Genomic DNA, 24,513 nt, shown 5'->3' with positions numbered 1-24,513 from the left:
CTGGAACTGTAATTTCCTATGGGCAGACTCCTCTCCTTCCCTAGTGTCTTACTGATTTTCTTCTCTCTTGCCTTGTCCCACACACCCCTTTCCTCCCCTCTGCCCTGTACATGGACTTCTTTACAGCTGGTCATCGATAAGGATCTTCAAAAATTAGGGGATGACTTGGTGAAGACCCCATGTTGTGTAGAACATGAAGTTGTATAACGTGGATTGCAGAAGTTGGAAGGCTGGCTCTTTAAAATGGGGTGGCCGTGTGTCCGACTTTTCTGTCCAGCCATAGTGCTGGGACAAGTATCAGCTTACCTTATGGGAGCTAACAGCTCCGACTGCAGGGAGAGGAGGGGTATAGAGCTTGTCCTCATGTGTCACGGCATGTGTCACAGGGCATGATGATTTCGGGTACAAATAGCTCTAAAATGTTCTGGCCTGGCCCCCTCTTGTGGCTGGTAGGTCATACCAGGCCGAACGAGACCCATGGTTTAATAACCATGGCCCCAGGCCTGTTCTTCAGACCTTGAAAGGAGACACAAGCAAAGGACTCTGTCAGTGACTCTGACATAGGCAGGACTCACCACTGGGCTAGCTTGTTGTCCCACAGCGCTCTACATGATTCCTCTTGCCTAACCTGATCTCCCTTCCCCAAGCCCAAACCCCTCTCCTTCCCTCCACTGCCCCTGGTTGCATCCTCTGCTTGTCTGCTTCAGGCTCAACTTTCCCAGAATCCATATAAAGGGGCAGAATGGGAAAGCTCCTTCTAGGATCACAGACATTAGGATTCGTGTCCTCTAAATGGTGCCCTGTTTCCATGGCAAAAGCAAAGATGAAATACACAAGAAGTCACTAGGCTTGTCTACCTGGTCTCACTGGGACTCCATTTCGCACCTCTCCCTGTCCATCACCTGGGGGTTGGGGCTTCTTCTGTTGGGGTGAGGAGGCAACAGAAGAAACAGCAGCAGAGATGATGGATTTCCCTCCTCAGCCCTTTAAGGCGCCATCTCTTCTTCCTCCTGTCGGGGTTCTGGTTATTCTCACTATGCAAGTTGTCTTCATTTGGGCTGGGCAGAATGCCCTCGGATTCTTCACGTTCTTCCCTCCAGCTCGGGAGAACGTTCAGGGACTCCTCACTCTCCCAGGGGGGGGGCAGGGATAATGATGACTTCAGGGTACAGACAGGGAGGCACAGGACCACTAAAGATTACATCACATTCTGTGTCCTGGCTTAGGCAATCACCTATGGTGCCCTCACTCTCCCTGCTGGGGCCAGTGCCCGTATTGACGTCAGGGACTGTATTCTGGCTCTGGGAGCACAAGAGGCTTCATCAATTTCTATGTCGTGGCCTGGGCCATGGCCTATGGTGGACTCAGTATCCCTGCTGGGGCCAGTGCCCGTGCTGACATCAGGGACTGTATTCTGGCTGAGGGGAGCACCAATGGTGTCTTCAAAGCCTCTGCTTTGGCTTTGGCTCAGGGCACACAGTAGATGGAGGCCTGACTGGATGGTGATGTTGCCCTTCTCCTGGATCTCAGCCTCTCCGCTGTCATCCTCCATATCTAAATCCTCTATTTAGGAGAAATAGTCCTCTGAATCACTGTCACTGACAGTTTCATATGATGAAGTACTCTCCATCTCCTCAGAATAAATCTGTGCGGCCGAAAAACCTGGCCAGCTCTTATGCCACAGGTTTTCCATTTTCTCCTCCATGGCCCCCACCCTGACAGGTGGGGGATGGGACTCCCACGAGAATCTAGAATGTTAAAGACAAAACCAGGTCTAAAAAAGAAGTTTGTGGCTCTCAATGACTACAACATGAAAATCATCAAAAAAAAAAATTTAGCTATCTCAAACCTCCTTATGATACATATTGGGGTCAGAGGTTATAAAGAAAATTAATGCCAACCCAAACCCAAAGCAGTTATGAGAAAGCATAAGAAATATTAGAGATTAAATAAGTGGTTCCTTAGAGTTTGAATCAAAGACCAAAGAAACCAAGATCTGGTGATTTGAAAGGATGAAGTCTGACAAACCCTTGACCTCTGTCACCCAGAGAGAAGATTCAAATTCTTGAAATGTGAGACAAGACATGAAGTATGAAAGGACAAGTGGGACCTAGGGAGCCCTGCGTGAGTGTGGTGTGAACTGACTCTACAGAGTTGATACCCCTGTAAGCAAGAGATTTCTTGAGTCATAAAAGAGACACTCACATTGATAAGATGTTATTAAACCTACATAGCACTTGCTGCCTTCTAGATACTCCACCCTGGGCATGAGGATCAATTCTAGATGTTACAAAACATACAAAATGATCAATTTAGGGATGATATGGAAAGAGAAACACAACTTCTGCTAGCAAGGACATCCCAGGACCAACAGAGTGCATGATGGGTCTTTCCGTATAGCGGAGACCAGTGTTCCTCAGAAGCTTCAAAAAGATATTAGGAAAGATCATTGCAAACACAGTCTTGAAAACCAGTATAACTCTGAGGCTTAACCCATAACAACAACAACAACCACAAGACACACACACACACACACACACACACACACAAGCTTGAATATACTCCGATGTTCTTGAGGAATATCCACTTGCACATCTGTTATCAGATTCCTTGCTTCTTCACACAAGTTCAAACAATACATGACAGCTAGGATGTTTCCTGCTCACAGAGAGTTCAACAGGGAATCCTAGGACAATTCTATGGGGAAACTAACAAGCATGTAAGGAGATCAAGTGAAGAGGTCCACACTTGGCCACAAAAACATCAACTTTTGTCATTCTCTGAAGAAGAAATAGACATGAGCTTCGTACTGCAATGCCCTCCCCCCTCCCAGTTCCAGAGAAATGGTGACTAGAGCGATGTATCAGTAGCTCAAACTTTAATTGAAATGGGGGACTTTGGGGCACACACAAGGGGCAGCTGTAATGTCACAGAGCAGATGAAAATGATCCCAGGTCACTGTTTACATCTATAGAAGTGTTACAAAGGATTTTTATTTCATACAGATATGGTTTAAAATAAGAAAAATGAAACCAAGGTAAAACATGGCAAAAAAATTTAAATGGAACAATTAAATAAAATGAACACATAAGCAGAAATCTATGCCTCAACAAAAAGCATTGAGTGTATGTATCAAAAAGAACAACTGAACACAAAATCCAGCCAATAAAGAGGAAATCTCCCAATGTCAAGGTCCAAGAGATTAGGAGATTTCAGTTTATCAGGTCAAGTGAAGAAGTCCGGTGCTCTCTATCCAACAAGAGTTTCTCTGCAGCATCAAGACAAACTGCAGTCGGCTGTGGGGCCTTATAGGAAGAGATTTCAATAACTTCTCACAAAGGCTTTTTGTGATGTCACAGTAAGGAATGGACCAGTAACAGCAAAGAGCCCAAAAGATGATTCTCTACCCTGCTCCAGGGACTGCATAACTTTTGTCAAGGCTGTGAGCAAATCCCCAACAAGATATAGCTTAAACAGCAAAGGGTAACCCTCCTCTCAGGCTCTCAGGGGACAGGGAGGGATGGCAGATGAGGAGCTGGGGACTTGGGAAGATAAGTCTAAAGCAGTTGGGTGCATGCCTTTGGCAGGTCCATGGTGCATCCAGTCACCCAATTCCTCCTGAGGCCCTGGGCTTTTATGATTTCCCCAAACTGCACCTCCTGCTAGACCAATCATTCAGACATATGAGAAGGTGTGAGACCATTCCTATCGAACCTGAGCAGGACACTTTGACTTTAAGAACATAGTAAGCAGGTAACATGGTAACAAGGTAACAAGTGCCATAGTAACAAGGTGGACAGACCCAGCAACTCTGTGCTGACCTTTGCTAGGGACATGGGTATGGACTAGTTAGAGAATGAACCCATGGTCTGTCCCAACGCCCTTTGCACTAGGATGCTAAAGTTCTCTAAGTATTCTGATGACTACAGACATTGTCTCCACACTTCGCATATTCCATTCCTTTATCTAAAACTCATATAGATGGTCATCTAAAGGATGCTAGCCCTCCCTGACACTGGGATGCTGTAATGAAGTGGACTGTACCTCATGGTACACATGACAGTTTTTGGTCTTTTTTGCAGGGCGTTGGAGTGCAACATAGCAAGTGTGGATTTCTCCTAAAACTGCATTGGTATTCTCACTGTCACGACCAATTCCCTGAGAAACAGCCCTCTTCCTCTCCACCCTCAGAACACTCAGCTCCTTTCCCTTAAACTCAAGACTTTCCAGAGCGTGTTCTGTTTAGTGAGTAGCATGGTGGGCAGGAGAAGTCTCTACATGGTAAGGGGATTTATAACCACAGGGAAACGCCAGGGGAAGTAACAAGGGTATGCTCCAAGTGCACAACCAAATCAAATCCCTTATCTTTTACAGCTAACTTAACAAAAGTTAAGGTAAAGAAATAAACCAATGTATGAAATGTCAAAGATGAATGTGTAGAGAATAATAGAAATGGTTGATGATGAAATAAACTGAAGCAAGGCACAAACTAAATCTAAGCCAAGTCAGTCAAAATTCAGGCACAAACCCGACCCCACTGGGAAGCACACTCACGATATTCAGGTCAGTTGTGATCACAGGTGTTAAGACGCACACTAAAAATCAAAATCTATAAAAATCACAGTCTACAGCAAGTTCTTCGCAGCTAATGAATGGTTTGGCCGCAGCCTAAGAACAAGGTCTAGGCCCAGCTGGTGCCTAATATAGGCGGGCCTCTCTCATTCATCACAATGGTTCCTTGTGAGGTCATGGAGCCATGCACCAATCACAGTTGACCAGAAGCCAGCATAGCTTTAGAGTTCTTTGCTCATGCCTCCTCCCACATAGGTGCCAAGACTCAGTGTAAGGGAAACAGAGGTTATTTGGCTCAGGCTTGCAGAGGATCAGACCAGCACGGTGGTGGGCTCAGCTGGTGGCACTGGCAGCAGGGCCTCGGGCGAGGGCTTTCACTGCATAGACATCTCCTCACCCTCGAGCCTAGTGAAATATCCTTGCCATCTAGGCCACTCCTGAAATTCTTTTCAGAGTCAAAACCACAAATCCCGGTTTCTCCTGAGTCAAGATCCCTAAAAGCTCAAACTGCTGAGGGTGACAGTTCAAAGTTAGTTTTCTGTCACATCAATGACTGACATTTCTGGGGGCTTATGCCAAATCAGCAGGGCAGAGAGCTGACTGTGTTGCGTGGTGGCCTAGGTTTACCTTCTGCATCATTCCTATATAGAATGAGAAATATATAATAAGCAGATCATGGGACTGCTTGGTACTTATCTTTTCTACAAGCTGGGAGCTTTACTCTCTAACTTGTATCACACTCCAGGATTCCCGGACTCTGACGATACAGCCTCATCCCGTCAGCTCAGCAGGGCTGGGCCCAGTTAGCACTTGGATGGGATGCCAGGCATGTTGGCACACGTGGTAATCTTACCATTTGGGGGTGAAGGCAGGAGGATCAGAAGTTCAAGGTCATCCCTAGACTATTAAGAACAACACGAGCTACATGAGACCCTTTCTAAAAAAGGAAATGAAAACATTTTAATACATTTTCACAGCTTTGGATTCAGCAATGCTTTCTTATCCCAGCAGCATAAGCACACGCCAGGTGAGAGAAGGCTGTTAAGGGAGAACCCGGAACAGACAGACCTGGGCGCTCACAGGGGAAGAAGAGCAGCTTATGTCCAAAAACTCAGAAGGTGGAAGATAGACCCCTTGTTGCAATCTGAGTCATGGAAAAAGGTCAACATCGACTCTGCTCCCCACAAAATGGGAGGGTTCTGGGTTTTATGTAGCCCAGGCTGGTGTCAGATTTACTATGTAGACAAAAATAGCCTGGAACCTTTGATCCTCCTGCCTTTGTCTCCCAACTCCTTGAACTGTAGGCACGATTCCATGCCTGGCACTGCCTTCAAAATTCTCTTAATTATTATTTTTAGTTCTTTTTGCATATGTTCCTAGTGTATGTATGTTCCTATGTGTATGTGTGTTCCTATGTGCATGAGTGTTTGTTCCTGTGTGTGTGTGTGTTCCTATGTATATGTGTGTGTGAGTTCCTATGTGTGTATGTATTCGCAGCATGTGGCTATCAGAAGTAGTTGCTATATATCATATCCAAAGCAGGCACTAAACTCATAGGAATCCTCCTGCCGCTATCTCCTGTGTGCTGTTGGTATTCCAGGTATACTCCCCCATATCTGGTTTAATTTACTTTGCATTATGAAAAAATAGTTTACTTAGTTTGTGTGAACAAAACTGTCTGAAAAGAAGCTGTCTGGCTGTGAACAACAACAATAACAAAGCTCCTGGAAGGAGTCTGTGTTGTGTCTAGAGAGACAGACAAACTAGGCAGAATTTCAATACTGTGCAGAGGTTTGAATTTGATAGGTCCAGCGGCTAATTAGTTTACCTTGTGCTAGTTCTAGCTCCTTGCTGCACTCAATATCTGAGTTTCTTCCTGTCTTCCCTCCCTCTTTTTTTTTTTTTGACATTTCAACACACACAGGGTTTGGTTGTCTAGTTTGGGCTGTTATGGAATTCACTCTGTAGACCAGGTTGAACTGGAACTCTGTAGATCCACCTTCCTCTGCTTCCTGGATGCTCAGATTAAAGGTGTGTGCCACCACCCAGCTGTCACTCTATCGAAACTAGCACCTCATGATAATAAATAAAAACCTCCTGAAGCTATTAACTTAGCAGAACGTTAGCTTCTGCAAACCGAGAGCTCTAAGAATGTCATCAGATCGCCTGTTCGCCTGTAGAATAGCACTCCCCACTTCTCGATGTACCTGCTGCTCTGGTGTGCCCACAAATGTACGGTAAAGCTGCCTTGACCTACGATTGTCTTTGTTGTGTAAAACTGTGCAAATCCTGTGAAAGGCTTCCACATTGGAACATGGAATTTTGGGGTAACCTAAATTTGTGTTCCTGGGCCGTGCTCACTCTAAATGACTCCAGAATAAACCATCTCTTATTCCCTTTAGGATGAGAGCTTAGGTGCTAATGCTGGCATTTCTTTATACCTGGGAGATTGATAACACAAGGCGTTGTCCTCAGCCACCAAATCTTCAGAAACATTGGAAACCCCGTGTTCAACACAGTAATGTGGTGCGTTGGTTTTTTCCTGTTGCTGAGACACCAGTGACTTGAGGAGGTTGGAGGGTAGAGTCTGCTGTGGCCGTGGGAGCTGAAGGCGGCCTCTCACATGGCATCCACAGTCAGGAAGCAGAGAGCCTCTCCAGATGGAACTTTAGCCCCAGCTCCTATATTTTGGTTTGGAAACAAGGTCTCATGTAGCTTCACTGGCTTCACACTGTTAGTAGCCACGCAGAACTGCACCTTCAAGGGTAGTCGCTGTGTTAATGACAGGTGATCTTTTATTTCCAGATAAAGCTTTGCAGCACACACTGGGCATGTGCAGGAATGCGCCCTTCCCATAGGAACAAGTGTGGCCTTCCTATAAATTCATACCTGTTCTTTGGTTTGGGAGAGCCCAGCTGTAGAGACGATGCCCCGCTTCTCCTTCCTGCTGCAGCTGATAGGTCCTTCTTCCCTCGCTTCCCTCTAGGTGCTTTCATTTTGGCTTTGCACTGGCCAAGAGGAGAATCCACTGAGATCCATCAGCCACTGGCCTGTAACCTCTCACAGAAGAATATGCTCACATCTTTCCTCCATGTCGGAATGTATTGAGTAACACTAAAGCTGTAAGGCTGAGCAGTTTCAATGATGGCAGTTTGTATAAGTCTGCCTATCTTAGCAGTTTGGCCAAGGAAAATTTTGGTTCTTGATTCCAATCCTTTTTTTTTCTTTTTATTTATTTACTTTGAGACAGAGTCTCTCTATGCAGCCCTGGCTATTGTGGAACTAGCTATGTGGACCAGGCTGGACTCAAACTCACAGAGTTCTGCCTGCCACTGGCACCCAAGTGCTGGGATTAAAGGTGTGCACCCCACTACCTGGCTTTATTTCCATTTGAAATGCTAATATTAATTCACATCAGACATCACACGGTAAATGTGGCTGCATATCTCTCCACATACAGGCAGGTTAAGGAAAGAAAGCCATTGCAGAGTGCAAGGGTTTCAACAGTGTGCTGGGAACGTGATCCACAGAGATAAAGAACGAGGCCCATATCAGGAAGGAATATGGTGTTACTGCTCCTGGAATCAGGTTTCAGAATGATGATGCAGAATTCATCTGTGAGATGAAAAGTCTGAACCAAGTCCACAGCAAGAAATGGGTCAGGAGCATGGAACAGTAGTGGGTCAGGTCCAGGTCCGTCAAGTAAGCTCTATCAGTAGTGAGGGAAAGAGCAGAACAGGGGTCCTCAGTCCTTGCACACACAGCATCAGATGGTAGGGTGGGGTGCAGTCATGCCATGGCAGCGTTTTTGTTTGCTGTCAAAGGGTTTTACTGTTTTGGATCACGAGGAATCGAGCCCAAGTTCTCACACATACCAGGCGAGGGCTCCACCACTAAGCTGTGCCCCCTCCTGCCCCTGCAGTGTGAGGGGACAGCATTTTATGAAGCCCATGTGAGGGAGTTGTGCCCTTTCCACAACCTGGAGTGTCTGGTATGTCCTTGGGCCTGATCTACCTGATATGATTTAAATGCAGCCATGTTGTGTGGGTCTCTGCAAACACCACAGGCAGCAGGGTAACAGTCCAATGGTGGTTCAAACTTCAAGTCTGATGCCAAGTAGTTTATTTGAGGCATTTTTAAGCACAGCACAATTTGGTGAAGTTTCCTGATAATTCACTCAATCTCATGTGCACAGCAAAGCTAAAGACATGACCACATCAAAACTCTGTGTTAAGTACAAATGCCATCTTCTATAAAGATGGATTCTATAGATTAACTGAGAAAACAAGTTCGAGATGAGGGTCTGAGTGTAGTCTCGGCCACATAGGTAGCCCAAAGGTCACCAGGCTGTTAAACACATCTGTTCTCACCTTTCTGGGCAGAAAACCAGTTATAGCCTGTTGTTTTAAGGTCAGTAGAAGTCCATAGTGGCCGGGGGAATCCTCATCTTCCAGTTCAATTGAAGGTTTGCTGTGGCTCCTGGCAGGAGTGCTCCCCAATATCATGCCAACACTTCCAGGCCAGCAAAACTTAAGGTTGTGAGGACAGGAAGGAAATTTTTTCTAGGGAGTCACTGGGGTGTAGTGATTGTACATATTTCCTATTCCATCCTGCCTTGACTCCTGGACCCATGGATCCCGGCTATGGGAGAAACTGTACCATATACTGGATGCTGATTCAAAGCATATAGCACCTTCTGGAGAATGCTGCCCCTGCCCTCCATGCTGCTGCCATCTAATGGACACTGGAACTATGTCTTCAGAAGACCATCCTATCTTTCATCAGGTCAGCTCCTTCGGGATAGTGGAGAACAGGGTGAGACCAGTGGATTCCGTGAGACCAGTTCATTCCACTGTCATGAACTACACTTTCTACCTCCCCTTACCAGCCTACTGTGCCTTAAGTCTGGTTATAGGTCTAGAGGCAGCTATTGGTGGCCCTGAGGGGCATCAGTATTGTGTTGCCTGACATTTCCTTCACAGCTGGTTTAGAAGGCAATGAAGAATGAACTTCCTCAGTCACAGGTGACAATGATAGATAACATTTCAAGGGGGGGAAGAGGGTGGAGTGATTACCCCTACCCCCCCTCAGGTGAGATTAACCCTTAAGAACCTGAGAGTTCACAGTTCTCAGCTCTAATAGAGTCCTCCCACACATCCGCATCTCAAGTTCCAGGATCCCATACTTTACCAATTAATGCCCTTGCCTAACTGCAGACACTGTCTGAGGCTGGGGCTTGAGTATTTGCTGTAGTTCAGCCAACCTTATCATGTGGGCTGCTCTTTGATTTTCTGTCGCTTGAGGTCTATGGCTGCTGGAAAGATTCTCTTCCGGGGCATACTTAGAAACTTTTATCCTGTTTCCTTTTATACTGGAGCCTGTCAATCTTATCACTAAATTCATTGTTGTACTCAGCACGTGCTGAGAAGCTAGAACTTGGTTAACACAAAGCTCGTTCCTATCCTTTGTTAGATGCTGAGAGCAACTGACCAGCGCCATCACTTTCCTTATTTTGCAACTGTCCAAAGTTTCCTATATAGAACCACCAGACGCATTCCTGCTCACAATTGGTGAATCGGGATAATGGATGGCATTCTTCTCCTTAATTTGTAAAGTGTCCTCACCATGGGCTCTCAGTTCTCTCTGAGCTCCCAGGAGAGGCTTCATTAGATGTAGCTGTTGGCAAATGGGAAAGCCTATGCCAGATACTTGAAAAAGTCACCCTTATCCTTCTGCTGCTCTGGATTCACTTCTGGTGCCAAAATCTGCAGTAGTCAGGGTTCTTCACAGTTACAGAACTTATAGAAGGAATATCTCTCTATATATATACACACACAAGCAAACACACACACACACACACACACAGAAACCCACATAATAAATCCCCATTTATTATACACATATATACAAACATATATGTGTATACATGAATATATATATATATATATATATATATATATATATATATATGTGCATGTAAAACCCGAGAAAGGCAGGAATTTTAAGGAAGGGGAAAATCACAAGTTACATCTGCAGAGACTGAAAGTTCCACTACAAGACAAGCTCCAGAAGGAAGAAGACAGGGAGGGGGTGGCACAGTTTCACAGAGAGGAAACTATTCCCTCCTCCTAAATCCAGGGTTTGTATAGATTCTTCTGTTGTTGTCTTACATTTGGTCTAATTGGTCATGTCTCCTGATCTCTGCTCTAAGCCTAGCTCCTGACCTGCATCTGTCCCTCCACACAGATAAGACAGTGACATCTGCAGGAAGATCATAGGAGTGACATGTATTCATTACAAGTCTGCCAAAAGTAAGTGACAGAATGGGTAGAAAAGGAGTGATCGTTGGGCATCTTTCAAACTAGCTGAGGCTTGCTTTACACAAAGCAAATGACAACAATGAAGGAAATGCCCAAGTGACTTCATGAGCGAGCAAGTGGACCACATTGCTGACCTTGGAATTTGTTTCGTCCAGATATTAATATGTATATGTAACAATATATACATATGCATGTCAGCACAAAGCACCTGCAAAGAATGCTTTTTCCCACAGCCAGACCACCCACAGTATGGCCTAGAGAAGTTTCTACAGTGTGACCTTCAGCTGGGCCAAGATCTAGCCACTGGAAAGTCAACCAACAGCAGCTGAGGCATGCTCACAGAATCTGCTGGCACCCCAGTCAATAGAATGTGAAAAGTTAGGAGCATGTGTACTCTGATCATTCGCTTCAGACATGCAATCTCTGCAAAGCTATATTATTTTGGTGTGTATATTTGGTGGGAGAAATAAAGAAGGCAGAAGAGGGAGGGGGAAGACAGGATGAAGTGGCTGCTCTCATTTTAACATTTGAAAAATATTAAACCAACATGTAACAACTAACCAACACACACAAGGCTCAGGAGCCTGAATGCCACTGAATTCCTGTTCTTTGCTCTTAGGTGCAGGATGCTGGCATTTGCTGGGCTCCAATTTGTTTCCACTTCCCAACAGCAGCCTGATTTCTACCTGGTATGCACTTCTTTAGATGCCATGCCCCTGCCTTCTCGGTAAAACTCCCGAGCCTCCTCCAGCTAGAAGATCTAAAAGCTCTCTGCAGACTTTTGCTGTAAGCCTTCCTGTGGGTCCTGCCACAGGCAAGGTCCAAGCACACGACATAATTTTATGAACCAGCCCTGCATCCCTGAGACTTAGGCTTCTGAACCTAATAAAACACTGATGGAGGAGGCAAAGTTAACATAGTCCGGCCAAGCACGTGGAAATAGAAAGACATGCTTCTTTGTAGGCTACCTGCCTTCTTCCAGGCACGCTCTGCCAGCTTCTTTAACACCTCACTAAATAAAATGTCTTTTTGCTTTAGTGGCCAGAATCTGTGTGTTTCCTTGCAACCAAAGTATATTAGCAGACAGCCAGTAACCTACAGGGAAAAACTTAGGGTATATACAATTGGCCATTTGCCATAAATAGAGTAAAATACAGCAGCATTCTGTCTACATCACAAAAGGGGAACCTCCTTACCTGTAGCGTATATTGTAGAAACAAGGCTCCAGCTAACACTCAACATGATCTCTTTACTCTCAGCGACCAATTCTTAATTCCTCCTTTACCAGGAGCTGACTGACCTGCTTTAGAATAGTATTCTTTGTCATTTTCCCATGGGGCTCTCATTTTAAATCAATGTCACCATAATGGTTGTTTTGAAAAGACTTCTAGACTGGAGAGATGGCTCAGCAGTCAACAACCCTGGCTGCTCTTCCAGAGGAAACAAAGTTTGATTCTCAGAACCCACTTGATGGCTCACAACCAACTGGAACTGCAGACCCAGGGCATCGAACACCTCTTCTGGCCTCCAATACATGTGTGATATAGCAGACATGTAAGTAGGCAAAACACCTCTGTCTGGTAGTATATGACACCAAGTACAGTGAACGGAGTTCTTTGACACAGAGGACCAGAAACATAACCAAGAATGACTCATCTCAGCATGGCCTCCCTTCCGAGAACCAATGAGAACACCACATACTTCCAAGAACAACATAAAGGCCACAGAAAGTGTCACGTGTCTACAATCAGAGCACTCCAGGAGTGGATGGAGGATAAGGATTTCAAGGTCAGCCTCAGCTACATAGCAAGATCAGGCCAGCCTGAGCTACAGGAAACCCTGTTTCAAAAATTCCAAAACAAGGGTCTAGAGAGACGGATCAGCAATTAAGAACCCTTGCTTCTCTTACACAAATGGTTTCATAACTGCCTGTAAGACTTCCTCTGACCCCTGTTGACACACACACACACACACACACACACACAAATACACCCATACATAACATGAATAAAAACAAATCTTTAAAAGCATTCTAAAACAAAACATGGCAATAGAAAGATAATAATCCCAAGAGACAGAGCTGGTGAGTTGAGCTTGGAAAAACTAGAAGAAAATTTGAGTCCTTCTCTTTGTTTTGCAGACATAGATCTACCACATGGGACAATGAATCAGTTCTAGACATGGAACTGGTGATGGTTGCACAGCACTGAGATTCTGTTTAATGCCTCTCAGAGCTATGAGCTGAAATGTGTTTAAACTGATACATGTTGTATTTCACCTACTTTATCACAATGATTTTTTAAGCTTTCTGATGAAATCTAGTAGCAATCAGAGTTTGAGAACACAGTCATAAGGGGCAAAGACATACAGAAGCCACTTCTTTCTGAAAATAGTTGGGTGGCATTTATCTGAAGATGTGCAACATTGCACTCTTTGATTTATTCCTCTTCTAGGAAATTTTCTAATAAAAAGTTTTGTGAAAATGATCACAATTCCAGCACGACTTCGACACTCTGAAGCTGTTCATGATTTTGAAGATAGATGTCGTTCTCAAATCAAGGCTGCCCTACAACCTGAAATCATTCAGCTCAGGCCTCATAAGTGTGAGATTCCAGGTGTGTGTCATCACACCTGAATCCTAGTATGATTTTTTAAAGCCAAAGATTTAAAGTTTGAACTTGAGCATAGTGGATTTGTGAAGTAATTTATTATATATTCACATAACCAAGTGCTAGGAGGGTATTTAAAATTATAGTGAGGAAGAATATTTGATGATATAGAAGTGTTTCAGTATAATGCTAGTGAAAAAGACATGGAGTTTAGCATGACTGAGTTCTGGGTGTGTGGTCTGGTGTGTGCTCTTACCTTGTCTAGCCATCTTTTCCTCTGATTGGTGTAGTTGGGGCTGTCTGTGTCTCTGGTGATCAATCTTCCAGGTGCCAGTGAATCCAAGGCTCTGATGGTTGCTCCTCATGGTACAGTCAGGGCCATGGTTCCAGTCCAACCGTTGGTCACTCTGTTCCTGGAGGTCACTCAGTGGTGGCTCTGCAATACCAGGGGTTGTTTGGGCCTGCTCCCACGGAGATTGTTTTCTTGGGGCTGTTTCTGCTGAGGTGGCTGCCTTGGGCCTACTCTGGAAGAGGTGGCTGGTTCCGGCCTGCTCCAGTAGATATTATATTGCTAGCTCAGGCCTGCTACCTCAGAGGTTGCTTATTCATGCCCAGTCTGACACAGGACTCTGGTTTGGGGCTGCTCCCTCAACAGTGGCTCCCTGTACCTGCTCCTGTGGAGGTTGTTGCCTCAGGCCTGCTCTGGCAGGGGTCACTGACTCAAGCCTGCTCCTCTTCATGTTGGTGCTTGGGGCCTGCTCAGGCTGAGGTAGCCGGCTCAGGCGTGTTTCCATAGATGTCCCTGGCCTGGGTCCCCTCCCGCAGAGGTCCCTGGTTTGAACCCCGTCCTGCAGATGTCTCTGGCTCAGGCCCACTCCCTCAGTAGTTGCTCCCTTGTCAGGTTAATTTAAATTATAAGAACTATTTAGGAACAAGGCTAAGCTAGGGCTGATATAATATAGTATTATTATATTGATAATAAGTCTCTGTGTCATTATTTGGGAGCTTGCAGCCCCAATGAGAAAGTACTCCTACCCTATGGTTTCTCCCATAGCCAGGATCTACGAGTCCAGGATCCCAGGGGTGGAAATGGGAACTGTTTCACTCATTATCACTCCTAACCACCCACTAGGAAATTATTTGCTTCCTGTTCCTGATGTCTTAAGTTCTGTTAGCTTAGAAGTTTTGGGAGCTTAGACTTCCCCCTCATTATTTTGGGTTTCTGGTGCCTTAGACATTCTTAGTCAACATGCTAAGAAAGGGAAGACAGCATTGGGAGGGATGACAGATTACCAAGGAGAAACTGGATTGCTTCTTCACAATGGAGAAAAGGAAGATTATGTCTGCAGTGCAGGAGATCCCTAGGGCATCTCTCGGTGCTACCATGTCCTGTGATTAAAGTCAATGGTAAACGACCACAACCTAATCCAGGCAGGATGAGAAAGGGCACAGACCCTTCAGAAATGAAGGTATGGGTCACTCCTCCAAGAGAAGCAGCAAGACCTACCTAAATTCTTATTTATGGTGGAGGAAATACAGAATGGGTAGGAGAGTAAACTACTTATATCAGCCAAGGCCATGTGACCAGTTACAGGAATGAGGATTATTATTAACATGAGTATTTCTGTCATATTTTGTTAAGAATGTTTTTGTGCCAGGTGTTGATGGTGCATGCCTTTAATCCCAGCCCGGGGGAGGCAGAGGGAGCTATTCTAGGACAGCCAGCGCCACACAGGGAAACCCTGTCTGAAAAAAACAAACAAACAAAAAATAAAAATAAGAATGTGTTTGTGCAGATATTTGTTTTGTTTCTTTTATTTCTATATCTTGTAAAGTAGAATCAATTGAGATAATATTGGTAGTTATCATATTTAAGCTGAGATACTAATAGAATGTCCCTCAAGATACATTGCCACCTATTGTAAGATATATCTTGCAATTGCAGCTGTATGTTAGATAGTTATATCATGTTTGCCATAACTAGGACCTGGATATTGTTTACATTTGGAAATTGAACTTAACATTAAGTTTGTGATGGCTCATCTTGCTTGTCAACTAGACTCCATCTGGAATCAGCTAACGTTCCAGCATCTGGGCACACCTGTGAGAGATCATTCTTGATTGGATCTTGTGAGGTGGGAAGACTCACCCTAAATCTGTAGGATTTGAGACTGGCAGACCTACTCTAAATCTGGGCCACTCCTTTTGGTGGCAGCCTATATAAAGAAGATGGAAGAAGGAAGCTGATCTTTGCCTGTGTACCTTCACTCCTTCTGGCAAGTTCATACACCCTATTGATGCAGCACTCCTTCGCTGAGATTGGAATCAACCTTTTCAGCCTTCCAAAGTCCCAGCATGGGACTGCTGAGACATCCAGCCTTGCAAATGATGACTGCCAGATTCTTAATGTTTCCATGGTGAGACAGCCATGGTTAGACTACCTGGACCATACCATGGGAGCCAACCAAATAGATTTCCTTCTAGTAGCACACCCCACATGGCCTGAGAACAGAAAAAGGAGGCCTGAGACATCTACTGGCATGAGGAAGGCTCCCAGAAAGGCGGGGTGTGATGGAGGTAGCATGAGTTTATGTGCAAAAGCTGCCCTCCCCAGAGCCCCTGAAAACTAAAAACTGTGTGATTTGTTGAAAGATGTTTCTAAAAGTTTCTGTCAAGCCCAGATTCCTCCAAGGTACAGTAAAAGGTTGCAGTGGCCACATTTCTTGCGTTTTCTAAATCAAACTCAATTGTCTGGAGGCCCTATTTGTCAAGGGTACAGAGGCCCATGCTAGATTTTTATTGTGCTTTGAATAGGTATAACCCCCATAGACTCAAGTGTTAAAGTGCTTAGCCCACAGAGGATGGTACTATTAGGAGGTGTGGCCTTGTTGGAGGAAGTACATCACGGTGGGGGTGGGCTTTAAGGTCTTAGAAACTCAAATCTAGTCAATGGGACACAATTGCTTCTGCTGCCTATGGATCAAGATGTAGAACTCTCAGCTCCTTCTCCAGCACCATGTATCTCTGCACGCTGCCATGTCCCATCATGATAATGGACTAAACCTCTGAAACTGTAAGCCAACCCCCAATTAAATGGTTTCCTTTATAAGAGTTGCCATGGTCATGTTGTCTCTTCACAGCAATCGAAACTCTAAGATACTTGTCATGGCTCTTTGTGTCTGGGAACTATTCAAGGATACCATGGCCTTGCCACCCACACCCCCTATATATGGCCCTACCTTCCAGCAAAGGTCTTCTGGTAGGATTCCTGATTAGACTAGGGAGGTCACAAGATGACAGTATCTCTGGGTCACCGCGGTACTGTATAGGTTATCAAAGACAGAACACCTCTCCCAGTGCCATACACAGGTTAGCTACCTTCACATGCTAGGCTACGGCGTTCCAGATCTTCCCATCTTTCTGGAGCTGGCTCCTTGTGCTAGGTCTGCCTTCTCCTAGCTCGCTACTCAGTTCAGTCCTACCAATCGGTGCCAAGCTCCCAGACAGCACCTATCTGAGGACTTCTGTCTGAAGAAGTCACTCAACTTCCCCTGACCTAAAAGGAAGCTAGAGCTAATGGGCCAAGCAGTGATTTAAATAAAATGGTTTCTGTGTGATTATTTTGGGAGTCTGGACAGCTGGGAATCAAACAAGCGGTCTCCTACTACAGTGGCCCTACTTCTCTACTCCAACTCAAGCTGGGCAAGTCCATGACCAAGACAGGCTTCTGGGGAGCTGTCTTCCCAGCTCATTTCTGGGTCACCCCCTCTAAGTCCCCTCCATTCTGCAGGGATCTAAGCCCCTTGCAGCTTCCCACAGCATGCTGCCCTGCTCCTACTTCCAGGCTGGCCTCTCATTCCCTGCTGCCTGAGACTCTGTTATTTCCATGGCTCTCCTAAACCAGGGTGAGTGGTTATGTCTGTTAAGTTAATAGTAGCAGTTCACACAGTGGCCATCAGGGGGAGCTGTGTCTCCCAAAATGTAAAACCTCCACCATTCTCTAAATCTCCCGGCGCATGGCTGGCGTGCAGCTGTGTGGTGAGTTCCTTGCATGTGACCTGCTTTGGCCTTTCTTTTGTGACCTTGTTGAATTGTTTACTAGCTCTGAAAACGTTCTGTCAATTCCTCCGACTTTTTCACCACATATTGATTGGTCATTATGGTGGTTTGATAGAAAATGGCACCCACAGGGTGTGGCACTATTAGGAGGTGTGGCTTTGTTGGAATAGGTGTGGCCTTGTTGAATTGTGTGTCAGTGTGGAGGTGGGTTTTGAGGACTTTGTTGCTAAAGCTACACAAGTGTGTAACACACAGTTGCTTATGTCCCCTGCTTATCAAGATGTGGAACTCTCAGCTCCTTCTCCAGCACAATGTCTGCCTGCATGCTGCCATTGCCACCCACCATGATAATAGACCAAACTTCTGAAGTGCAAGCCAGCTCCAAATAAATGTTTTCCTCTATAAGTGTTGCTGTGTTCATGGTGTCTCTTTGCAGCAACAGCAACCCTGCTAAGATAGTGAAGGATAAGTTCACTAGTTCACTTTGCCTGTGTCTAGGGAGGACAGCTAGACCACTGCTGTCAGTCAATTCTGGTTACTGTGCCTCTCTGTCCTCTGTGCTGGACAGTCCTCCATTGTTCCACAGGAAAGCTTGTCTCCATCTGCAGCCCGAGTGGGCGTTCCCTCAGCCTGGCTAGTGCATCCTTGGGTAACGAAGTCGTGAGAGACGTTGGACACACCAGCTCTGTGACTAGATGATATGTCCAGCTCACTTCTTCTTGACGAGACCTGGACTAGCCTGATCTATATAACCTTTCACTAAGTCGCATGCCTAGGTGGCCAGTGATGTGGAGAGTGTGTGTGTGTGTGTGTGTGTGTGTGTGTGTGTGCATGTTCATGCCTGTCCCCTGATGAGAGCCCAAACGAGCCTCTCTATACCCTGAAAGGGCCCTGCCTCCACTCAGTGCCCTCTAAGAGGTAGAAGGCTCTCATATGCCCAGCGTGAGGCCCATAGTGAGCCATTTTTGTTCTGTGGAAGGTTGTCTGTGCACAGTGAACAGTGAGACTGTATCGAATCCATTGCCCACAGACAAACGTGTACAATGTCCATGGGCTCCACCTTGTCATTTGTTGATAACCCCAGAATTGTGAGACAGCCTTGCAATTCTATATATATAAATTTATATATATATATATATATATATATATATATAATTTATTTATTATGTATACAATATTCTGTCTGTGTGTATGCCTGCAAGCCAGAAGAGGACATCAGACTCCATTACAGATGGTTGTGAGCCACCATGTGGTTGCAGGGAATTAAACTCAGGACCTTTGGAAGAGCAGGCAATGCTCTTAACCTCTGAGCCATCTCTCCAGCCCCTTGCAATTCTTTATAAAAACGATCTGTTTAAACATGTTGGGTGAGTCTGACATTGTCACAAGGTGTGAAGAGTGTGTGCGCACAGCACAGGGTTGGTAGAAACGAAGAACACCATTACAGTTAAGGTGACTTCACCCTTCTCTGCATGGCCCTGCTGTCCACGGGGACAATAGTAGCACATGGAAAAGGGAAACATATGTCTGTGACCCCCAATATGTCAGAGCTCAGAAAAAAATGTCCCTAACTGTTAGGGGCACCACTGCGCACAGGACTGCCTGTTCACACGTTTAAACTTTGCTTTCCTTGCCACTGTGGTTTGTAGTGATCTTTGTTTGTTGGGGGGGGATTGCTAGTGAATAAGTATTTTAATGAGACTATCTAATATGTAAAGGTTTCAATTCATTAACATAGCTTTTTAAAGGATTTTTATTGATATTTATTGAGCTCTATATTTTTCGCTGCTCCCCTCCCTGCCTCTCCCCTCCCCCAAGGTCCCCCTGCCCCCATTTTACTCAGGAGATCTTGTCTTTTTCTACTTTCTACTTCCCATGTAGATTAGATCTATGTAAGTCTCTCTTAGTGTCCTCATTGTTGTCTAAATTCTCTGGGATTGTGGTTTGTAGGCTGGTTTTCTTTGCTTTATGTTTAAAACCCACTATGAGTGAGTACATGTGATAATTGTCTTTCTGTGTCTGGGTTACCTCACTCAAAATAATGTTTTCTAGCTCTACCCATTTGCCTGCAAAATTCAAGATGGCGTTATTTTTTTCTGCTGTGTAGTACTCCATTGTGCAAATGTGCCACTTCTTTCCTATCCATTCTTCAGTCGAGGGGCATTTAGGTTGTTTCCAGGTTCTGGCTATGACAAACAAAGCTGCTATGAACATAGTTGAGCACATGTCCTTGTGGCAGGATTGAGCATCCTTTGAATATATACCCAAAAGTGGTATTACTGGGTCTTGATGAAGGTTGTTTCCTAATTTTCTGAGAATTTGCCACACTGACATCCAAAGGGGTTGTACCACCTTGCCTTCCCACCAGCAATGCAGAAGTGTTCCCTTAGAATCCAGCCATATTCAAACTTAACATGAAATTTCGGTTCATTTCCTCCCTCCCACCAAGCAAAATCGAGTTTCTCTCATGTTCTTTTAAGTCAGACCACTATGAGGATAGCCTGTAAGACCTCTCTCTGCTCCTTAGGGAACGGTTATCTGACTCTTAGCCAGGTGAGGGCAGCACAAATACTCAGAGGTTGGATCAGGAGAGAAAACACTGCCACTTCTCTTGGGGGTTCCTAGGTCCCCAGAAACTAGAAGAGACCTTTAACCTTATCTCCGAGGGTACTTGTGGTTGAGCAAACTGAGGCCCAACACTACCTCAGTCTCAGAAGACACCCTCACTTCATCTTCTCTGGCCGCCCATACACACTCAGGTCAGGACGAGCTCTGCTTTCCAGAGCCGACAGCACAGCTCTCAGGGCCAGCTCTGCAGTCCTCCCATGACAAGTGGGCCCCATGCCAGCATCTCCCGATATAAAGAGACTAAGAGATAATCTCAGAAATAACACCAGGGCAGCTGTTAATCTTGCCTCCAGTCCATGGTGTGGTCCCTCCAATCCAGCATGTCGAGAGGCCCCTGTGTTCAGGAGCCTCTGAGTCTGCACCATGGAGGGCTGGCTCGGCATCCCACAATAGGAGGTAGGAGTAAAGAGCCTTCGTGCCCTCAGTGACTTCCAATCCCATCAGAATCACAGTGCAGTACAAACGAAGTGAAATATGAGGATACTTAACACCTGATTGGGGAACAGTTAGGACAGGGTTTCTCTGTGCAGTCCTGGCTGTCCTGGACCTCACTCTGTAGACCAGACTGGTTTCAAACTCAGAGACTGGTCTGCCTCTGCCTTTTGAGTGCTGGGACTAAAGGCGTGCACCACAACCACCCAGAAAACCCTTATTTCTAATGAACAAAAAAGCCTAAGACTTCAAAACAACCTTTTAGTATCTGTTCTTTTTCTCCTGGGCTGAGGTGGGGCACTCATCAGCTTCCCTGCAGTTTCATTATTTTACTATGAACCCGAAAGTCTGCGGATTCAGGCAGGTTCTTTCTGGGAGCAGCAGCTACACAGCACCCACACCTTCTGCCTTCACACTGGCTTATGGAGACCTCACTAGCAATAACCGTTGGGTAGCACATCCCAGGGCTCTGCAAACAGGCATCACTCTGCCTCTGAGTGAGTCCGGTGACTCCTCAGGGCTGAAGAGCTGATGCCCCCTGCTGGTGCAGAGGTGGAAGAGCACTTACCTGCATGAGCTCTTCCCTGCACAGGCTGAATGCAGTCTTAGAGGAAATCCAATTGCAGATTGTTTACACACAACTACTAAGTCCTCCGGCCTTGGCCTTCCAAAGCCTGAGACCCACTGAGAGCAGACACCAAAGGATCCATCAACCTGGGCAGATAGGGCAGCAGAGAGCTCAGCCGCACCGACGCTGTGAGACACAGCCCCACAAGGAGGTCACCCTTCCTGGGTTACTTATGCAGGCAACTCTGCAACACGTTCAGGCCTGGGAACAGGGTTGGAGGGACTTGTTACTTCCCTAAAGATTGCACCATCAGCTGAGCAAAGTCACAAGCCACTGTTAAACCTGTTAACTGCATCCATGGTCCCTTTCACTGGGACAACACAGGCTATGAGTAGTTCCTGTAGGTCATCCTATGTTTTTTTATTACTTTTAAAAAATACCAATCCAAATTCCCACTCCCTCCCCTTCTCCCACGCCCTCCACACATCCTCCTATCCCACCCCTCCAATCCTAAGAGAGCTGCTGGAGTCTTGCCTAGCATGTTCCAGCCCCAGCACCCATACATTGAGCATGGTGGTGCATACCTACAATCCCAGCACTTGGGAGGTGGAGGCTGTGTTATTGTCTTAAATCATGTGATTTTAGATGTGGTAGCTGATATTTGTAGTTTTCTAGGTTTTATGATTAAATATATACCTGTTTATTTATTTATTTTCCTGTATAGGAATGAGTGGCATCCCCTGTCTTCCTCAGTCACTCTCTACTGTGTCTTTATGGGCTGGGTCTCTCACTAAACAGGACACTCACCTTTAACTAGCCTGACTGACCAGCAATTTTGGGGGATCCATACTCCCCACTTCCCACTAGAGTTACAGATGACCCAAGGATACCTTGCTCTTTATGTGGGCTCTGGGCTCTAGTTCAGGCCCTCATGCTTGTATGGCAACTGCTTCACCATCTGTACCATCTCCCCAGACCCTAAACAAATGTTTTTATTATAAGTGTGTTCCAGCAATTTGGACAACCCAGTGTACTTTTGTTTGCTGTGTCTCTCAACCCTAAATCAGCACCGATAGGAGAACCACCCCTTTCTTGTGGATAGGAATCATAGGGAGTATAACCACGGGCTCCACTCAGTTCCTGTTTGGTTTCTCAGCAGACAAAAGCAATGGCTGTGAGGACTTCATCTACAACTGTGGCCACCAGGACACATCTGCTAATCCAAGGCTTCATATAATAAGAAGTACGGAAGTGTTCGCTGTTAGACTTTCACCTCGGTTCCTGGTACAGCATCCCTGTCTCCCTGGTTGTGTTCACTACACAAAGTGCCCTCTAGTAAAGAACCTATATAAAAGCTCAGCCTTAGTAATTATGTTCTCTGTCTACAATCATAACTAGCTCCTCAAAGAGCATCATTCCGTCCATCCTGGAAACTGAAGGTTAATGGGAAAGATGTCGCCATTAGGGGAGCACCTTGAAGAGTGGGAGATGAGCCCAGCTATGGCTTCCATCCCAGCACGCCGGGATGCAGAGGCAGAGGCAGACAGATCTCTTGAGTTCAAAGCAACTTGGTCTAAAAAGCGAGTTCCAGGACCGCTAGGACTATTACACAATGAAACCATATCTGGAAAAGAAAAAAGAAGAAAAAAACAAGAAGACATCATAAAATACATAGTGGGAAGAGGGAACAGAAAAGAGATAGGGAGTGGAGAGATGAGGCAGGGATAGGGACAGGAAAGGAGGGGAGTGGTGTGGAGAGAAGGAAAAAGAAATGGGAGAGGTGGGAAGAGAAGAAGAGAGAAAAAAAAGCAGTGTCACATGGACAGTAAAGGCAACAATTTGATCCTAAAAATAATAACTCAACGTGCCTCTGCTGTGTGCCAATTCTAGTATGTGAGCATAGGAAACCAAACAGGACTGACAGTAAAGGACCTGAAGGCAGGATGACATCCTGGTGGGCTTCCTGTCTTCACTGTGCCTAAACACACACCACAGGATAATTGCCCTGCTAAAGTACACAACAACCTAAATATTTGCAACAAACAAAAAGAACACGTTGTCTTCTCTACCTTCCTCTATCATGAACCCCACAGGTGAAGCTAGGTTAATCTCTGGTTCACTGGTCTAGCAGATTTGGGAAGATGTCTCATTGCCTGGTTAAAGCTATGGGGTCCTCAGTCTCTCTTTTTCTTTAATTAACAACAACACACTCCTCTGCCTTTCCAGCCCCTACCCAATCCCCACTCCTGCTCAGGCCTTGTCTCTCCCAAGGACAGGTCTGGTGATCGGTAGGTGCAGCTAGGGCCCCCTGCCCAGGCTCACTGTCTGCTAGTAGCCATTAGTGTCTGTCCAGTGTCCTGCTGGAAGGGTAGGGGGATTTTGAGCGTGGAGAAAACCAACTCAACTCACCCCTATACAATTTTTATCTGGGGGTAGATGTGAGAAGTAGAGAAAAGGAGGTGGTGGGGTGCTAAGTTAGAGGGTACAGGAGATATGGCCACATCCAAGAGCAGAGAACACTGGGGCTACAGACATTGTTCATCAACCACCATGTGGTTGCTGAGAATTGAACTCCAGTCCTCAGCACGAGCAGACAGTGCTTTTAAGTGCTACGTTCTCTCCAGTCCCTGTAATATCTGATTGTCAGCTTCCCACACTGGGTAGGGAGCGCCTCAGCTGAAGGACGGCCTGCATCAGATTGGCCTGTGGGCTCATCTGTTGGGAATTTCCTTCTTTTTTACTTTTGGGGATTGGTTTTTAGAGACAAGGTTTCTTCATGTATCTTTGCCTGTCCTGGAACTCAAATTGTGGACCAGACTAGCCTCAAATTCGGATATACACCTGCCTCTGCCTTCTGAGTGTTGACATTAAAGGCGTGAACCGTGACTACCATCAGACTACCTTCCCAGTTTTTATTTATTTATTTATTTATTTATTTATTTATTTATTTATTATGTATACGATATTCTGTCTGTGTGTATGCCTGAAGGCCAGAAGAGGGCACCAGTCCCCATTACAGATGGTTGTGAGCCACCATGTGGTTTCTGGGAATTGAACTCAGGACCTTTGGAAGAACAGGCAATGCTCTTAACCTCTGAGCCATCTCTCCAGCCCCTACCTTCCCAGTTTTTAAATGGAATTTTCAGCCTGTGACACAAGCCTGTAGCCCTGAGTTCAATTCCTGGAACCCACTTAATGTTAGAAGGAGAGAACTGACTCCTGAGTGCTGTCCTCTGACTTCCAATATGCATACAAGTGATCCTGTCTCTCTGTCTGTGTGTGTCTCTCTGTCTGTCTGTCTGTCTGTCTGTCTCTTTCTCACCTC

The sequence above is a fragment of the Microtus oregoni genome, unplaced genomic scaffold (assembly GCF_018167655.1).
Source record: "Microtus oregoni isolate MIOR12 unplaced genomic scaffold, Mior012 000003F_ref0000135, whole genome shotgun sequence".
In the NCBI taxonomy this organism is placed as follows: domain Eukaryota; kingdom Metazoa; phylum Chordata; class Mammalia; order Rodentia; family Cricetidae; genus Microtus; species Microtus oregoni.
The sequence above is the reverse complement of the archived record's forward strand: the minus strand, read 5'-3'. Positions refer to the sequence as shown.